This window comes from Gordionus sp. m RMFG-2023, chromosome 1, assembly GCF_954871325.1.
Source record: "Gordionus sp. m RMFG-2023 chromosome 1, tfGorSpeb1-WG-v2, whole genome shotgun sequence".
NCBI lineage: Eukaryota > Metazoa > Nematomorpha > Gordioida > Chordodea > Parachordodidae > Gordionus > Gordionus sp. m RMFG-2023.
Genome location: NC_088775.1, coordinates 64,007,005 through 64,027,879, shown reverse-complemented (window position 1 = coordinate 64,027,879; position 20,875 = coordinate 64,007,005). Strand labels below are relative to the sequence as shown.

General features: G+C 27.7%; 1 protein-coding gene and 1 long non-coding RNA gene across 2 annotated transcripts in view; one reads left to right on the top strand and one right to left on the bottom strand.

Annotated features, from left to right (window-relative positions):
* Positions 1-20,875, bottom strand: part of LOC135931720 (tubulin-specific chaperone B-like) — a 56,650-nt gene that overhangs the window by 24,978 nt on the left and 10,797 nt on the right. The window lies entirely within an intron of this gene.
* On the top strand, positions 16,774-17,300 carry LOC135922371 (uncharacterized). Its single transcript, XR_010570868.1, has 3 exons — positions 16,774-17,005; positions 17,048-17,116; positions 17,177-17,300. It is a non-coding gene; the product is annotated as an uncharacterized LOC135922371 (long non-coding RNA).

Sequence of the window (20,875 nt, the reverse complement as noted above, 5' to 3'; positions counted from 1 at the left end):
TATTTTTTTTTAGCATTTATCTAATTAATTAACGGTGTTTTTTTTCTATGAAATAAAAGTGCGTACATTTATTTTAAGTTGCTTTCCCCAATAAATTTTAAATATTTGGTAAAATTTTAAATAAATATTTTTATAATTAATTTGTTTTTAGATACTTTTTTGTGTTCATAATTAACTAGCTTGTTTCAAATCATATATTATTTATTTATTTTTATATCTTCCGGGTAATTAATGCGCTTTTAGTTCTAGTACAAATAATTTTTGTTTTCATGATATACCCGTTTCAGTTTGATTCGAATTATTTTGTCAAAGGCATTGCTAAGAGCGAAAAAAATAGAAAGATATTTTGCAAATCATATATTAGTAATCTACATCGGGCCTAATTTTTAAAACCCGACCCGGCCAGAAATTTTTTTGAAAAAAGTTTTACCGGCCCGAATTTATTTAAATATAGAAATTAATTTTTAAAATTACTCAAAATAAAAGACATATGTTATATGGCATCTAGTTTCTATAAATAAAATAAAATATTTTTATTTTACATAAAAAAATTTCCAAGGCCCGACCCGCCCGAATTTTTTTTTAAAATATTAGGCCTGACACGGCCCGAACCCGATTTTTTTAGAAAATATTAACCCGAGCCTATCATATACTGCGTTAATAGAGTATATACAAATATTTTATTTATATTTAACTTAGATCAGAAAATAATGATATATTAAAAAATCAGCAATTATAAGGCCTTCAATTTTTTATTGGTTTAAAATATATCAAAGGTAGGTATTGACTCAAAATATTTCTTTATTTAATTTAAAAAAGAAAACTAAAAATGATTATTATAACATTAAAAATGAAGCGTTTATACAGTATTGTGATGATTTTATGTAACATGTTGACGATTAAATTAAAACAAAAGTATTTTGTTTGCAAAAATAATTAAAAAACACATTTGAAATTTAGTAAAAAATTTAAAATAATTTTCTTTTTTTTCTTTAAAATTTGTTTTTATGAGCGAGGTTTTTTTTTATAAAATTAATTTTATCTATAAACTTGAAGACTTTTTGAAAGAGTTAAAGAAAATTTCTTTTTGGGTAAAACTTAGGTCAAATAATAATAATTTTTTAACTTAAATTTTTCATTGTTTATTTTATTTTCTATTAAATTTACCTTTCTTATTATAGTTTCGAAGACTTGTGAAATCTTTATTTAATGTATATTTATTTTTCTATTTGTATTGCACAAAATAAATGAAAAAATATATCTATATTACATAATAATCTAGTGTAATTATCTATTAAATTAGTCGTTCAAAGGAATAGATCGGATACCCCCTTCGATATATCATATGTGAGTAGAAGGCTGTGAAATCACAATTAATAAAAATAAGCAAAAGGCTAGTAATTGCTTCGATTATATGGATTCTGTTATTTGGTTCTGGAGTTATATAAATAATAATTGATTTTTCAAAACGCCAAAAAAAAAAAAATTTCAATAGGGTTATTTGTAAGGAATAAGGTGAAGATTTGTTATATTTTGATAATTTTGAGTTATTATATGGGCAGAATAGGCGCATTATCTATAATTATGAGTGACTGATAATTCATCCAGGCAAGTTTTAAATTTTATTACTGTAAATGCCCTGTCTATAATGGTGTATTTTTTGAGACCATTGATTCCTATGCAAAACCGATATGTTTTCCCCTTTGAAGGAAGATCACTCATTTTGAGATTATGTGGTAAATTTTATACTATATATTTTTTTCGTCAGGCCATTGTTATCAGGGATGTGAACCCGAACCCTTGTATTTTGGCTGAACCCGAACCCGGACCCTTTTAAAAAATAAAGGGTCCAAGGGTTCTAGGTGTCTAAAAAAATTTTAAAAATAATATAATTTTTTTTAAATTTTATTAACCTTTTTTGTGGAAACACTTATTTTATCTTCGCGTTTTTCTTTCAATTTTCTTCCTGAACTTCCATTTTATTTAGAGATTGATATCATTAGCAGGGGTTCGAACCGAACCGAACCGCAAAACCGGAATGAACCGTTATGATTTTCTGAACCGTAACCTTAACCGAACCGTTATGAAGAAAATATTAAAAGAGCGAATCGAACCGTTATAAATATTTTGAACCGGTTTAAACCGGTTCAAAACGGTTTTAAAAATAATTAATTTTAAATTATTAACCTAAATTTAAAATTTTAATTTTCCTGAAGTATATCAAAAACTTAATTCGTTAAAATTAGATATAGCAACTAGATATGATAGGTCCATATTGGGGATCAATATTCAATTTATAAATAACGGAAAAATAAAATTAAGGACTCTATGCATGAAAGTGATTAAAGAACGACACACATCAGAATATCTTAAAAAAATTATTCTAGATGTTCTAAAAGAATATGAAATAAAAATTGAGCAGATTTACACAATAACCACCGATAATGCAGCAAATATGATTTAGTTAATTAAGCTATTAATACTACACGATGAAGAAGATGATGACCTTAACGATTATTTATTAATGATGATTTAAATAATAATGATATAGATAATGACGATTTAAATAATAATGATATAATTTATGATGAAAATAAAGAACTTTTTAATATTGAAAATATTAATCTTGCACCAAATGCCAGATCCATATTAATAGGTATTAGATGTGCTTCACATACATTTCAATTAGCAATTAATGATTGCATTAAAAATTCAAATGAAATTGTCATTATAAATAAAGCAAGAAACATCTGCAAAAAAATAAGAAATCAGACAACAATGGCTATTCTCTCAAAATTAAATTTGAAAAAACCACTAATAGATTGTTGCACAAGATGGAACTCTATCTATTTAATGTTGGAGAGATTACTAGAGTTAAAAAGCTTTTGCCAAGAAATGCTCCAAAGCGATCGCGAAAAATGTTTATCAGAGAATGAATGGAAAATAATTAGTGACATATTAAAAGCTTTATATCCAGCTTATGTTTTGACAAAATATTTACAAAGTGAACAATTGACAAATGAGCGATTTTTATGCTGCGTGGATCAAATGTCTCATGCAAACGAGTAAAGTAAACACTCCATTTGCCAGACTTTTTCTACGATGAAAGCACGAGAAATAAATTTCAAAAATGAAGTTTTTTGCTCTGCTATTTATCTCGACCCTAGATATAATGTATTTTTAACTTTTGAAGAAAGAGAGATCGCCAGAAAACATCTTTGTAAAACTTGGAACTTGATACAAAATCTAAATAATAAGAATATTGAAATTCTAAATACTATGCCTACGTGTTCGTATTCGAAGGATAATTTAGATGATGATTTTGAAGATTTATTAAAGTCGCATGAAAGTCTTAATAAGAATAATTCTCAGGGCATCGAAAATTATAATAAATGTATAGAAATAGAATATATAATTCGTTCATTTGATAATATAGAGAGATTAGAAAAAGATACTAATCTTTTGAATTATTGGGAAAATGTAAAGAATAGTATGCCAGAACTTTATAAGTTAGCTATAACTGTGCTAGCAGTTTCAGTTACGCAGGTCTCCGTAGAAAGAGCATTTTCAAGCCTTAAGTTTATACTCTCTGCCCAGAGAACTAAATTAAATCCTGAAATATTAAAAATATTTTAGTTATCCGTTCGAATTCTCTTTTTAAACCGTTTGTTTTTATCTTATTTATTTATAAAATAAAAAAAAACTAATTTGTCTAATTTATATCCTAAATTTAATAAAAATATCTATTAGATTATCATGGATAAATTAAATAAGAAATTATAAACTAAAAAGATTTTTCTCTAAAATTAATATATACATGGTTAATGATTAATTTTTTTTAAAATTAAATTTATAAAAACCGGAACAAACCGAAAAGAACCGTTATAAATTATAAACTGAACCGAACCGATATGATTTTTTTTAAAAAACCGAAATGGAACAAAACCTTTATAAAATTTTAAACTAAAAACCGGAACGAACCGAACCGTTATACTAAACGGTTCGAAACCCTGATCATTAGTGTAGATAATAATATTTTATTATGTAAATTTTTTAATATGCTATGATATAGAAATACGTTGATTATTTTTAAAGTGAATTGTGTAATAATATTTAAATGATAATAAACACGTTCGTCCTCGATTTGTATGATGCTAGAACGATTATTAAGTTTGAAAGATTTATGTAATGATTTTATTATAGGAGCATGTGAAGTCATTTTGTCGGAAGATGATTGTTACCAAATAAAGGACCTAGTGTATTAGTTCCTTTAAAAATAACAATATTAAGATTGCAACAGAACAATTATGTTTATTTGATTTTTATGGAATATAGTTTAGACGCCGAATAGATTTAGAAAAATTTAGAGTCCTTTTTATACGAAATATTAGAAAACATGAAAATTCGAGACAACAATATTTGCAAAATAGTGTTGTATACGCTTCTATATATTTAGACTCTCGATATCAAGTTTTATGAGTATTGAGAAAAAACAAATGGCTAAAGACCATCTTAAGGATTTATGGCATAAGCAAAACTCCATTATTTACAATGTATTGGAGGCTACAATACCTATTGGTTGTAGCGATAATAATAATAATGATAGCAACTTTGATGATCTTGAAATTTTACTTTTAGTTAAAGAAAAAAATCAAATTATCATCAGATAGAAAGGAATCAAAAAATGCCTATTGCATCTTTAATAGTAGTTATCAGAAGTTAAGAGAATGAATAAGGATATAAATATTTTAAAATTCTGGGAAAAAAAATTCTTCAATATATCCAGAATTATATATCTTATCTAGATTCATGGCTGTACCGGCATCGCAGGTACAATAATTTTATAAAGATAACTATCTATTTTAGGTAAGGGTATATGTGAATTTTTATCTGTAAAATATATATTGTCTAATTTACGTGGAAATCTCAAGGATGATATTTTAGAAGATATTATGATTGTGCGATTGATTAAAACATTTAAAATATAAATTATTTCATTTTAAAATTTTTCAATTTGTAAATTATGAATATGTATATATTGAAGTATAATAATAAATGAATGAAAAAAAATCTTATTTTGAGTAATTATTTTTGTTCCCTGAACCCGGACCTGGGTCTTTTCAAATTTTATTCCTGTACCCGAACTCGGACCCTTTTTTTTGTCGAAGGGTTCACATCCCTGATTATTATGTTTTAGTAGCTGTATAATTTTAGATTTCAATTCAAAATCATCCTTTTTGTTCCTCCTTCTTTGATTGATTATGTAATCGGCCAAGGGGTCATCGTAGTATTTGGAGAAGGTGATCCTTTTGAATCGGTATACAGAAGCAATGGATAAATTGAGGTTAAGCGACATTGTATACACGCCTGTTCATGTATAGGATTACTGAGCCATTTTTTCCTGACTCCAATTGCCATATTTCTTTTGTGGTTGAGGATATGAATAATTTATTATATAACTATTTTTTTGATTGGGTAAAGAATCATTTGTTATGTCAAATAAAGCTGAACGCGAAATATTTTGAGAATAAGATAGTTCTTCCTTTGAAGAAAAATCTAAAAAATTATATATAATAAACAATATAAGGTTAAATGTTACATGTGGGAGAATAGTGAAATTATTCATATAAGTTAAGAAAAGTTTAAATTTTTTTTAATAAATTGCAAATGTGTTTTTTAAATTATTTTTGCAAGCAAAATACTTTTATTTGGAATCGTCAACATGTTTCATAAAATCATTGTAAAATAATATTATATATGTTAGCGTCTGTGTTTTTTCCGGTAATGTGATTTTTTCAACTTTATATCATTTTTTGAATTTAAAAATCTGATTTTACCGTAAATGTATACCATCATGTTTGGAATACCTACCATATGAATTTCAGATAATTTGGTTATGAACTTTTGAACTTTATATAAGTTTTTGTTACTCGTTACATCTAAATATTACCGTTACAAAGCGCGTTACCGACTTTTCAAAAAGGTAATGGGCTACTTGTTACTTAAAAAAATTAAATATATATAAAAATATCATTTATTTTTTTCCGACAATATATAATAAAATAAAACTATACAAAAAGAATATATAAGATCGTTTTTTAAAAAAAATATTAATATATTTAATTATAATATAAATAAAATTATATAAAAATATATTAAATGTTAATGCATCTTTATGTAACAACTTTTTATTTATTTTTATCAACAATTATGATCAGACAAACAAGAGCGCTTAGTGCTCAACGTCGGCTCGAACAGAGCTGACCCAAATTTTGGGTCGTTTTTTTCGACTCAGACTTGAAGTTTGGGTCGTTTTTTTCGACTCAGATTTGTCAATTTTTTTTAGACAAATGGGTAGCAAACATGTTAAAATAAAATTTCATTGAAGATGTACCATAGGAAAGTGACAATAATCATAATCGTCATTTTTGAATTTTTTTAATGCAAATGGGTAAAAATATATTTTGTAAACATGTTAAATTAAAATATCATTGAAGATGTACCATAGGAAAGTGACAATTGTCATAATCGTCATTTTTGAACTTTTTTTTAAGGCAAATGGGTAAAAATATATTTTGTAAACATTTTAAATTAAAATTTCATTGAAGATGTACCATAATTGTCATAATCGTCATTTTTGAACTTTTTTAAGGCAAATGGGTAAAAATATATTTTGTAAACATGTTAAATTAAAATTTCATTGAAGATGTACCATAGGAAAATGACAATTGTCATAATCGTCATTTTTGAACTTTTTTGAATTTTTTTAAGGCAAATGGGTAAAAATATATTTTGTAAACATGTTAAAATAAAATTTCATTGAAGATGAACCATAGGAAAGTGACAATTGTCATAATCGTCATTTTTGAACTTTTTTAAGGCAAATGGGTAAAAATATTATTTGTAAACATGTTAAATTAAATGTGCCATAGGAAATTGACAATTGTCATAATCGTCATTTTTGAACTTTTTTGAATTTTTTTAAGGCAAATGGGTAAAAATATAAACATGTTAAATTAAAATTTCATTGAAGATGTACCATAGGAAAATGACAATTATCATAATCATCATTTTTGAACTTTTTTGAATTTTTTTAAGGCAAATGGGTAAAAATATATTTTGTATACATGTTAAATTAAAATTTCATTGAAGAAGTATCATAGGAAAGTGACAATTGTCATAATCGTCATTTTTGAACTTTTTTTAAGGCAAATGGGTAAAAATATATTTTGTAAACATGTTAAATTAAAACTTCATTGAAGATGTACCATAGGAAAGTGACAATTGTCATAATCGTCATTTTTGAACTTTTTTCAATTTAATTAAAGCAGATATATAAAAATATATACTGTAAACATGTTAAATCAATTTTTCAGTGATGAAGAAAAAATTAAAATAGCCATGTTGATAATTTTTTTGAAATATTTTGAAGAAAATAAAAAAAAATTCGAAGTATTGTAAAAGTGGTTAATAAGAGGCTACTTTATGGAAAAAATAGCGGAAACTCTTATAAAAACAGGCTTTGAAATACTAATTATAAATAAAATCAGTTTTCCAAAAAAAAAAGTATTTATATGAGATAGTTGGCCACCATGTATCTTTTTCGCGGGTACTTCTACACTAAAATATTATTATAACATGTTTTACAAATAAGATTTTTACTATTTGATTAAATAGAGTTTAAAAATAATTATGACTTTTATCACTTTTCTATGGCTTTTATTGAAATTTTAATTAAATAGTTTATAATTTATATTTCAACCATTTTCTTCAAAATATTCCAAAAAAATTATCAGCATGGCTATTTTAATTTTTTCAAGGTTTTTCATCATTGAAAAATTGATTTAACATGTTTACAATATATATTTTTATCTATCTGCTTCAATTAAATTGAAAAATGTTCAAAAATGACGATTATGATAATTGTCAATTTCCTATAGTACATCTTCAACAATATTTTAATTTAACATGTTTGCAAAATATATTTTTACCCATTTGCCTTACAAAAATGACGATTATGACAATTGTCACTTTCCTGTGATCTTCAATGAAATTTTAATTTAACATTGTTTACAAAATATATTTTTACCAATTTGCCTTAAAAAAATCAAAAAAGTTCAAAAATGACGATTATGACAATTGTCACTTTCCTGTGGTACATCTTCAATGAAATTTTAATTTAACATGTTTACAAAATATATTATTACCCATTTGCCTTAAAAAAATTCAAAAAAGTTTAAAAATGACGATTATGACAATTGTCACTTTCCTATGGTACATCTTCAATGAAATTTTAATTTAACATGTTTACAAAATATATTTTTACCCATTTGCATTAAAAAAGTTCAAAAATGACGATTATGACAATTGTCACTTTCCTACGACCAAACTTCAAGTCTGAGTCGAAAAAAACGACCAAACTTCAAGTCTGAGTCGTAAAAAACGACCCATATTTTGGTCGAGATCGTTTTTTTCGGGTTGGACTCGGGTCGAGGTCGAAAAAAACGACCCGAACTTTGGGTCGGGGTCGCGACTAGCGGCGTTTTAACAACACTACTCAACACAGCTGCTTAAATAATGGGATGTTATATAGTATTTTAATAATAAATAAAATCTATAATGAAATTCGCTGTAAAATTTTTTTATTGGATAAATCCTGGCTACGCCACTATTTCATATATATATATACAGTGTTGTGATGATTTAATGAAACATATTGACGATTAAATTAAAACTCATCCATATAAAATTATAATCTTTGCAAAAATAATTAAAAAATAAACAAAGCATTATTGAAATTTCTTTTTATTATTCCTTTTGTTATTTTAATTATTTTTGCAAAGATTATAATTTTATATGGATGGGTTTTAATTTAATCGTCAATATGTTTCATTAAATCACCACAACACAGTATATATTATTTAAATATTTTTTATTCTTTAAATTTATTAACATTTATAGTCAAACCAATAGCAATACTAAAACAAGAAATGGAAGATATAAAAAACTCAATATAATACTTTGAACCAATACCATAACTTTGTTAATTTTGGGTTTTTAATGTTGGTTCCCAGCCCAATACTATAGTATAATTTAATTGCTTATATTTAGGGCTGTGCCGATCCACATATTTTACACCGATCCCATCCGATATTGCTTCAAAACCGATCCGATTCGATATTTATATTGATTTCACCACCCCCCTATGAACCAAATATAATTATGAAATACAATATTTTTTATGAAAAAAATCAAATTATACATTTAATTTCTTTTATTTCTACAATTAAGACTATAATTAAAAAAACATATATTTGATAATATATCCATTTTATGTTGATATGAATTATAAAATTGTATTTAATATATAAAATTATATTAGATTTTTTTAACAAATATGAGAGCCTCTAGATTTTCTGGCAATAAGCTTCTACGATATGGAGTATCTATATCCCCTGCCGTATTGAAGGTAAACTCAGATGATTCCGCAGATAACGCCTTTTGCAAAATTATCTTTTTGTAAAATATTTCCATAATTCAGATACCATATTTAAAAATATTCTTTTATTTAAAAGTATAAATAATAAAATTGGCGTTATTATTTAAAAAAATTTAAAATAATTAAAACTTTGGGTGTTCCCTTTATTTAAAAAAAAAACTTTTAAAATACTATAATCCAGGCGCGTAACCAATGGGGGGGGGGGATTCCCCCCCATCGCAAATTTGACTGTTTTCATAAATATCATTTTAAGATAATAAAAATTCCCCCCCCCCCCTCAATCAAAATTTACAAATATATCAATTTTTTAACATATTCAAAAATATTAATAAAATGAAAAAATATTTAGTCAAAGAGATTGAAATCAAACGATAATTTATTTTATTAAATTCAAAATTATTAGTGAGTTAGAATAATAAGTATTTTTAATAATATTTTAATTATTAATAAATATCTATAATTTTTTAAATATTTTTCATTTTTACTTCCATTTTGTAGAACAGAAGAAATAGAAATACAAAAGTTAAATAAGGCTGAGCAAGAAAAAAAGTAATGTGTCGTCAGAAGCGATATCATTATTGAATTCAATTGATCAATCAGAGTTTATCATTGCTGCTAGTTGCATCAATAAATTATTTTTAACTCACTACTTTGTAGAAATTTACAAAAACCAATTTAGATTTGATTCAGGTTATTGATTTGGCGGAAAATGTATATGAACAGGTAGATACAATAAGAGTGAATGTAGATAAATATTTTTATAATATTTATCTAGACGTTGAATCGAAGGCTAAATTTTATTATATAACACTAATTAAACCTAGTCTAGCACCTAGGCCATTATTGAGATGTAAAATAAATATTGGTTCAACTGAAGAATATTTAGCAAAATTTTATTCCTATGAGATTGATACTGAAATAAATTTAATCAGTGAATTCGAATTGTGGTATAAATATCTACTACGTTTAGCTATTTTACCTGAGCATGCTATTGATGTGCTCAATCGGTGTAAAGAAACTTTGGCTCAATTTCCTAATATTTTGCAGTTGTTTTATATTCTTGCATGTTTGCCTATTACAACATGTACGAATGAAAGGATTTTTCCAACTTGAGAAGGTTGAAAACATATTTACGAAGTACTGAATCTCGGCTAAAGGGTTAGCTTTGTTAAATATCCACAGAGATTTGGTTCCAACGACAAACGAAATTCTTGATGAATTGGCAACATTCACATGAAAATTAAAAATTACATTATAATTATAGAAAATATTTTGTATAATATTGTATTTGATAAGTTAAAAAAAACTTGTTAATTTATATTTTCTAGTCAATATTTTATACACACTACTATTAGTATTTTCAATAAAAAAATTATATTCTACTTATATTGTATGAGAATTTAAGCTGAGGCTAGTTTTTAAAGCAAATTTTATAAAAAAAAATGACATTACACTTTATTTCAACTTTACATTTAAAAAAACTTTAATAAATATAATATACCTAACTTAAAATAATAAAAAATAGGCTTGTAATATCCATAAGTAAGAATTAGTAAATAATAGTTAAAAATAGAAATATAATTATTATTAAATTATGAATAATTTAATAGAATAGCTAAAACGTAAGACCCGGACGAAGGCCGGGGAAAAGCTGGCCGAAGCCCTATAAGAAAATCCTGGATACGCCACTGCTATAATCTATTTTAAAAAAGAATAAAATTTAGAGGATGTTGTGCATTTGCATTGTTTAAAAAAAAATTATTTAGAAAATATTATAATAATGTAAAATAAATATACATAACATAAAATAACAAAATAAAGAAAAGTAAAAAGACCGGTGTAGCGTGATTAATTAACTCCCCTTATCACATACCTCTGAGTTAAGAAATCACTATGATAGATTAACTCCCCCTTTGATAAATAGTGTTAAGGAGGGAGTTGATTAATAACAAAGATCTTAATTACAATGTAAATTGATAGGGAGAGTTATATGATCATGCAGTTTTTTTTAATATTACTAAAATTCTTGTAAATTTAATTTTTGATATTAAATTTGATTTTCGAATTTAAATTTTGAATCGAATTTTAATTTTATTTATCTAATTTATGAAAACATACATCCTAATTCAAAAAACTCTTTAGCCAACAACAAAAACTTTTAGTCTCATTCCATGGAGGATGTGAGACAAATCTCACAGAAATGTCATTATCAGGTCACTTTGGAAATCAACAAGACATATGATAAACTAGTTGAAAGGTATATTTACACTTGTTTCTAAATTTTTATGAATATTACTGATAAATTCAATATTTACTTTTGAAAAGATTGGCCTGGACTTCTCCCTGGTATTGTATTTGCCTACAATACATCAAGGTAGGAATCCTCAAAATTTAAGCCATATGAGATGATGTATGGCAGGAAAGCTTTACTGCCCTGTGAGGTATGATATATATATATATCATTCTTTGTATAAAATTATCATACATAATAAATATTTATTTATATTATTTAAGAATGATAGAGAACCAGAAACAGATCTTGATGATCTTTCTGATACAGACTATGACTGCAATTTCCAAAGAAGGGCAGACAATATGAAAGGCATATTCAAGACTGCAGTGAAAAATATTAAAAAGGCTCAGATTAAGCAGCAACGAGATTATAAAACTCGTAATGCTGCTAAGAATGCACTTTATCACATAAATGATAAGGTGCTTGTGTGGAATAATCGTCGGGCTGACAGGAAAGGAGGGAAAATGTTGCAGCCTTGGGTAGGTCCTTATACAATAGTTAATAGTAAATTTATTATTTTTTAACAAAATATTTATACATATTTAGGCAATGTAGAATTATCCTCTTCAACAGGAAAATTTTTACATATTAAGGCTAATATAAGTAATTTAAAGCACTATATAGAGGGGAACAAAGGTATTATTTTTTAAATATATGAATATAACTTTTTTTAATGGTAAAGATACAGTCAAAAAAATTGCACATTGTGAAACTATAGAGGGTGTTCAAGATCAAGGTAATATAATCAGATAATTCATAAAATAATATTGAACAAATAATTAAGTTTGTAGGCTTCTTAAAACTATAGTTGGAGAAGGAGAAGGGTAAACAAATGCATTTGTAAAAAAGGAAAATATATTTTTAATAATTATATTTCCATTAGAAGAACACTATTTGAAGAAATGTCCTATGGAATAAAAGTTTCAGGAGAAAGTTTTCTTTTTTAAAAATTGTAAAAATTTTATTTTTGATAAATCTAAAATTCTAGGGTTGGAAATTAGAAAGGAGGATACTAAAATAAACCGTGTCAAGAGAAAAGGTATAATATATAAAATTATTTAATATATTTTTTTGGATACAGATACATTTAGTGAAGATCCAATAATAGCTTTTAAAAGTATAGTGAGAGAGGAAGGATATATAGGTGTACAAGATCAGGGTAGTAATATTTTTTAAAAATATGTTATTATTTAATTATCAAATTTAAATGACGAAATTATTGTGGATGCAATAATACCAAAGAAAATTGGTGAACTTTTTCTGCCCACAACAAGGAACTGGAAGGTATACCACTCTAAACGGTTCAATTTCAAAGTAATTGGACGTTATCCCAAGATAAAATGTGGTATATTAAAAGAGATTTTTACAACCGATCATATTGTGGGTGATGGGAACTGTTTTTTTAAGTTAGTATCTTTATATAATATTTAATTATTTACCATGTTTATAGGTGTATAAGTCAAGAGATATCAAATAGCCAGGAAAATTATAATTACCTGAGGGAGGAATGCGCTATTTTTGTGAGGAGCGAAGATTTCAAATTGGAAATGGGAAAATTTAAAGGATATCCTGTAGAGGGATACCTAGTTAACAGAAATGTTATGGGAAAATTTATAGGATATCCTGTAGAGGAATACCTAGTTAACAGAAATGTTATGGGAAACGGTGTTGGGCAACAGAGGTAAAAATATTATCTATGGCCACATTGTTGCAGACAAATATATTAATCTATACCCAATATAAGTGGGCTTATTATTCGCCCATGAAATTTTTTAATAATATTAAAATATTTATTTATGCAATGTAAATAAAAATCATTTTGTTAAAATTATATCAATGTGATTATCTATTCTAATATTTTTATTCCAATATATTTATTGCAATTTAGTTGAAAGATGATAATCGGTAAGCATCTTTTTGTTAAATGTTATTGTACTCTATATTTTTATAAAAAGTACAATAGTTTGACATCCTTTTTATAAGTTGAATTCTATTCAATTGCAAATTTAAATTATATTTATTGCATTTTATATATTTTTTCAATACTTTATCTTTTTCTTAAATGTTCTTCAATCGCGAATTTATACAATATATTTATTGCATTTTATATTTTTTAATAATAGTTATTTTTATAAAAAAAAACAATAGTTAGCCATCTTCTTGATGAGTTAAGTCCTATTCAATTGCTACATTGGCGATCCCCCACCCCAAACCAAAAAATGCAGATGCCGGATATATTTTTCAAAAATATTATTGTTTTTATTAATTTATATTTGTTAATATTTATTCGTTTATTATCACATTTATCTACTAAGTTATTTTATCAATTAATTTCGATTTCAAATTTTCCGGCTAATATTTACTTATTATTTTCAAATTTTTAGTGGCGTAATATTTATCTACCATTTTCAAATTTCTAGTCAAATAATAATTATTTCTGAAACTTCTTGTCCAACAGGGAGAAAGAAATTGCAACCTTGTCCGACGAGATAGAGTCTCTGCCATCAAGCAGTAACAGCTTTTAAGGAGTTAGAAGAGCCAATTATTTGCTATTACTGAAATATCACAATGGCCTGAAAGAAATATTTCCTCAGAAGCAAGATAATTATTGGATTCAATGCTTATTCCAAATTTTATTTCTCATTAGAATGTATTATTTAATTATACAACTATTTTAAGTATTACTTTTCAAAAACATGACATTGACTTGGTTAAGAAGATGAGAATAGGGAGAGATCAGAACTCAAGGAAATTAGGGCTAATGTTGATGAAGAATTTCATATTTTATTGTTGAGTCAAAAGCAGAGCTATACGTGTTTAATATTTGTCTCCCTCGACTTGTAGCAAGGAAAGCTCATCGTTAAAACATTAATATAGGATAAGTAGAAGAGTATATCTTAAATACAGATACATTTATAACCCAAATAAATGAATTTTTAATTCATCATGCAGCACTTACATCTGCAAATATTACTTCCACAAAAGCTTTCCCAATCTTTTTCAGATGGTGATAGAAAAAAAATATTTGTTAGATTTTTATTATGAAGATGTTAAAGTATCTTATGATGCCTTACTAGCTGAATAATTATGTTTATAAGATTAACAATGGTTGATATAGTCCCAAAAAATGCTATGGATGCTCTGCATTATTTCAAACCTATTTTAGATTAAATTCCCAATGTATTAAAAGGGTTTATAAACTCTTTCCATTAGTAAACTAATGAGAGAACATTCTCTTTTTTAAGAAGAATAACAGAGGCCTGCAGAAGTACCATTTGCAGGGCACGGCCCGGATTTTTTTTAAAGATTTTTTACAGCCCGGCCTGAGTTTTTCTTAAAAAATTTTCAGGCCCGACTGGGCTTTTTTTTAAAAATTTTCAGGCCCGGCCCGGCTTTTTTTAAAATAAAATTTTCAGGCCCGGCTTGGGTGTTTTTTTAAAAATATTTCAGGCTCGGCTCGGGTATATTTTAAAAAATTAAAATACTGTCCAGCCCAGGGGCCGGGCCTGCAGGTTTCTGAAAAACATACCAAGAAGTACAACATCTGAATGTAGATTGAAAGGTTTGGATCTTTTGAATATTCATAGGCATTTGACGACAAGCAAGGATGAGATAAATGAAAAATTAGCTCAATCACAACGAAGATTGGATTTTACATTGTAAATATATAACATATAAAATGCAATTATTCCTAAGAAACTTTTTGTGTAAAGGCTCAAAAAATTCAAATTTTTATTTTGGGTCATTTAAGTGATTCTTTACATATAATTTTTTTATAATTCACATAAATTTAAAATTGTGTATTAGAAATAGTTATTAGCCTAATATATTTATGCTTGATATTTTTAAAAAACAATAATATTTCTTAAAAATTTTATTACCCCCCCCCCCCCCAGACCAAATTCTTGCGTACGCGCCTGAATTGCTAATTTATATTATATAGCTTTTTATATTTTTTATTAATAGATATATTTATAAAAAGTACGATATTGAATTATTTGATGAATGTTATTTAATTTAGGTTTAAATATGAATAAATTTAACCTACCATGTGTATATAGATTTTGATCAAACTATTTTAAAATTAAGCTATGACGTTTTCGACGTTAAATTATTTATAGGTATAAAAAATTAAAAAGGTATAGAATAAAACTTAGATATTAATATAACTAAATATCAGAAATTAAAATATTATCTATCTCATAAATTACAATATTAGAAAATTTTAATTATTTATCACTCATAAGCGTCAATATGCTAAACATATAAACTTTAAGCATTACCTGTCAGTCATAAGTGTTAATATTGCAATATATAAACTTTTAACATTGCACGTCAGTCATAAATGTCAGTATTATTAAATAATAGAAACTTTTTAACATTACATGTCAGTTATTAATGTCAGTTTTACTAAATAATAGAAACTTTTTAACATTACATGTCAGTCATTAATGACAGTATTACTAAATAATAGAAATATTTTAACATTACATGTCAGTCATTAATGTCAGTATTACTAAATAATAGAAACTTTTAACATTACATGTCAGTATTACTAAATAATAGAAAATTTTAACATTACATGTCAGTATTACTAAATTTAAACGTCAATCATAAATGTCAGTATTACTAAAGGGAGTTAATTTAATTTTAAGTTAAAATATCACGTTACACCGGATCGGATTTTTACAAGTATGGGTCCGATTCGATATTTTTGGAAAACACTAAATACGGAGCCGATTCGATCTGATATTTAGTATCGGCACAGCCCTACTTATATTTTAATTCCATGATTAAGCTTTTCAAAATATTATGCAAGAATATTATTCTATTATTAAAGTAAAATTCATCTTTTTACCTTGAAATGCTTTTTTAAGTTTGAACTGCTGGACATTGAGGTTGAAATATTTGTGTTGGGATATAATTTACATTTACAAAGTGCGTATCGTGCCGCATGATATACTTTTTTTTTGTGTAATGATGTTATGTCGCGTGACTTTTTGCTAAATTTTGCTTAAGCTTAAAATTTGTATGCCAATTTAACAAGCTGATTGATCAATATATACTTTATATATAAATATTACCTTATGATACCTTCACGTTTTAGAAAATATGATAGTTATATACTATGTATTACAAATGCACCAAGCCATCATGTGCGGGTAAAGGGATATTTAAAAACAATATCTTTCATGTATCCAAACAATGCACTGGTATATTTTTTATTAATCTTATATAAAATAATCATATTATAGCTCTTGCCTGCTTAGAAAGTTTATCTAAAATATTTTCTCCAGCATCATTTGAGACCATAACCAACCCAGGTAAATTATAGAATATATTACTATTATGCTATCTTGTTAACCTGGAAATTTTCTTCTTAGAATATATTGCTAATATGCTATCTTGTTAACCTGGAAATTTTCTTCTTAGAATATATTGCTAATATGCTATCTTGTTAACCTGGAAATTTTCTTCTTAGCATCAATTGATATAATCCATTCAGGAACTTCAACTAATCAAGGTAAATTTAAAATATGCTATCTTGTTAACCTGGAAATTTTAATCTTAGCATCACTTGATATAATCCATTCAGAAACTCCAACTAATCAAGGTAAATTTAAAATATGCTATCTTGTTAACCTGGAAATTTTAATCTTAGCATCACTTAATATAAACCATTCAGAAACTCCAACCAACCAAAGTATATAAATATGCTATCTTGTTAACCTGGAAATTTTAATCTTAGCATTACTTGATATAATCCATTCAGGAACTCCAACCAACCAAAGAAAATTTAAAATATGCTATCTTGTTAACCTGGAAATTTTAATCTTAGCATCATTTATAATCCATTCAGGAACAATTAATTTTTTTTTTTTAAAGCAAAATGCCCAATATAAATTTATAAAATCTAAATTTAATAAAAATCTATTTTCTAATAATTATTTATATTCTCAAAATAGAGAAAACTATTATATTAATTATTAGGTTTTTACCTAAAAATTCACATCACTCTTTATCAATATTATGATCATGCTGTCAAAATTTTCATTTTTTAATGCTTTTTATGCCAAATTTACACCATTTTATTTAATATTGATATGCAAAAAGTAATTACCCTAATTTTATATATTACTATTGAAATACAAATTGCAATCATTATTTTATATACCACCTATTGATATACAAATTGTAATCATCATTTTATATCGACCTAATAAAAAGTGGAGAAACCAGTTTACGGGTGATCGAGTTAGGGTCGCGACATGGAATGTTGGGAGTATGACGGGAAGAGCGGGAGAAGTCGTCGATGTATTGCACAGAAGACATATAGATGTGTGCTGCATACAGGAGACTAGATGGAAAGGAAATGGGACCAGAATGATTGGCAAGACTAGCGAAAAGTATAAATTCTTTTGGCAAGGAGGTAATGATGGTAAGGCTGGAGTTGGGGTATTGGTTGCGGAGAAATTGGTAGACAAAGTAGTCGAAGTGAGAAGGCTAGACAACCAGATAATGGTTATCAAGATGATTATTGGTAGAAAGCTATATAATATGATCTCGGCATATGTTCCTCAGTTTGGAAGAAGTAAAGAAGAGAAAGATGTATTTTGGGACAGTCTATTGGGGGTGACATCGAGACTGGCAAATGAAGAGGGGATTATCCTGGCTGGCGATCTGAATGGACATGTGGGAGCGAGTAGTGAGGGTTATGAAGGAGTACATGGAGGGTTCAGTTACGGCATGAGAAATTTGGAAGGAGAGAGGATTTTAGAATTTAGTGATGCTATGGATATGATTGTTTGTAATACAATGTTTAAGAAAGAATCAGAGAAGCTGGTGACTTATAAGTCGAGTAGTACCAAAAGTGTTGTGGATTACTTGTTATTAAGGAGATGTGATCGATGTATAATAAAAAATGTGAAAGTGATACCGGGAGAGGAATGTACAAATCAGCATCGACTAGTTGTAGGAGATCTCACTCTTAAGGGTGCCAGGGTCACTAAAAGAAAGTTTGTCCCAAGGCTGAAGGTTTGGAAATTGAAGGAGAATGCTAGACGTCAATTCAATATGGCATTGGCGATTAGGGCGGCGGAGGTGGCACAAGCATCTGGGGTGAATGACAAGTGGGAAGCCATGAAGAAAGCTTGGGTAATGACAACTGAGGAGGTATGTGGATGGACAAAAGGGCCGCCTAGACATAAGGAGACTTGGTAGTGGAGCCCAGAGGTAGCGAAAGCCGTGGATGAGAAACGGAGGTGTTTCAAAGTATGGTATAATAGCAAAGAAAATAGTGATAATGATATTTACAAGATGGCTAAAAGAAATGCTAAGAAATTAATAGCGAAGGCTCAAGAAGAAAAAAGACACGAGTTTGCTAAAGAAATGAAATGCGCTGATGGAATTGGAAATATGGTTAGAATGGCAAAACAGATGTCAAAAAAGAGGCAAGATGTGATAGGTGTAAAGTGTTTGAAAAATATGGAAGGAAAAATGACGATTGATAGTAGTGGTATTAAGAACACCTGGAAGATTTACATGAAAGGACTTTTGAATGAAGAAAATGAATGGAATAATAATATTAGTTGTGCAAAGGTAGAAGGTCCAGGGTGTAAATTTGGCAAGGACGAGATAAGGAGAGCAGTGAAAATGATGAAGAAAGGGAAGGCATCGGGTTTAACGATGGTGGTATCAGAGATGTTTAAAGGTTCTGATGATTTAGGGATTGAATGGTTAATGAATTTAGCAAATCAGATTGTCACAGAAGGTACTATTCCCGAGGACTGGCGAAGAAGTATAATTATCCCAGTATACAAGGGGAAAGGTGATCCTTTAGATTGTGGGTCTTACAGAGCTATTAAACTCTTGGAACATGCAATGAAAGTATTTGAGAGAGTGTTAGAAAAGCGGATAAGGGAACAAATCAAAATTGATGAAATGCAGTTTGGTTTTACATCGGGAAAAGGCACGACAGATGCAATTTTTGTGGTGAGACAAATTCAGGAGAAGTATCTTGCGAAGGAAAAGAAATTCTATTATGCGTTTGTTGATTTGGAGAAAGCATTTGATAGGGTGCCGCGTGAGATTACAAGATGGGCCTTGAGAAAATCCGGTGTGGAGGAATGGTTAGTTACCGCAGTGATGGCAATGTATGTTGGAGCACAAACAGCAGTACGGACGGATCATGGTGATAGTGACAGCTTTGAGGTGAAGGTAGGACTTCATCAAGGATCCGTGCTGAGTCCATTATTATTTATCTTAGTAATGGATGTGGTGGCTAGAGAAATGCGTGAAGGACTTCCCTGGGAGATATTATATGCAGATGACCTTGTATTAATGGCAAACAGTGAGGGAGAATTGAGGGATAAAGTTAGTAAATGGAAGATGACTATGGAAGCAAAGGGCCTGAAAATGAATGCATCAAAAACAAAGGTGATGATTGGTGGGGAAAATCTAAAGATAGAAGAATCAGGTAAGTGGCCTTGTGGTGTATGTGGGAAAGGAGTTGCTAGAAATTCTATCCAATGCACCAGATGCCAGAAATGGGTACATAAAAGATGTAGTGGGAAAAAAGGCAGTTTGATGTTAGAAAGAATGACCTTTATTTGTAAAACATGCATGAAAGGGATACATAATAATGATAACCTAAAAAATGGTGGTCTGGATATTGGCAATGGGTTAACCCTAGAAAAAGTGGATAAGTTTTGTTATTTAGGTGATATGCTAAACGCAGATGGTGGTGTAGATTTTGCTGTTGTTGCAAGGATCAGACAAGCTTGGAAGAAGTTCAGAGAGATGTCATCTATTCTTACAAATAAAAAAGTTTCTCTGAAGTTAAAGGGGAAAGTTTACGTAAGCTGCGTGAGGAGTTGTTTAGTTTATGGCGGTGAAACATGGGCAATGAAAGCAATTCACGAAGCCAAATTAGAAAGAACAGAGATGAGGATGGTTAGATGGATGTGTGGGGTATCTCTGAGAGAGAGAAAAACTAGCAAGGAATTGCGAGCAAGATTAGGTATAGAAATGATTGGTATGGTAATGCGACGAAATAGACTAAGATGGTTTGGGCATGTGGAACG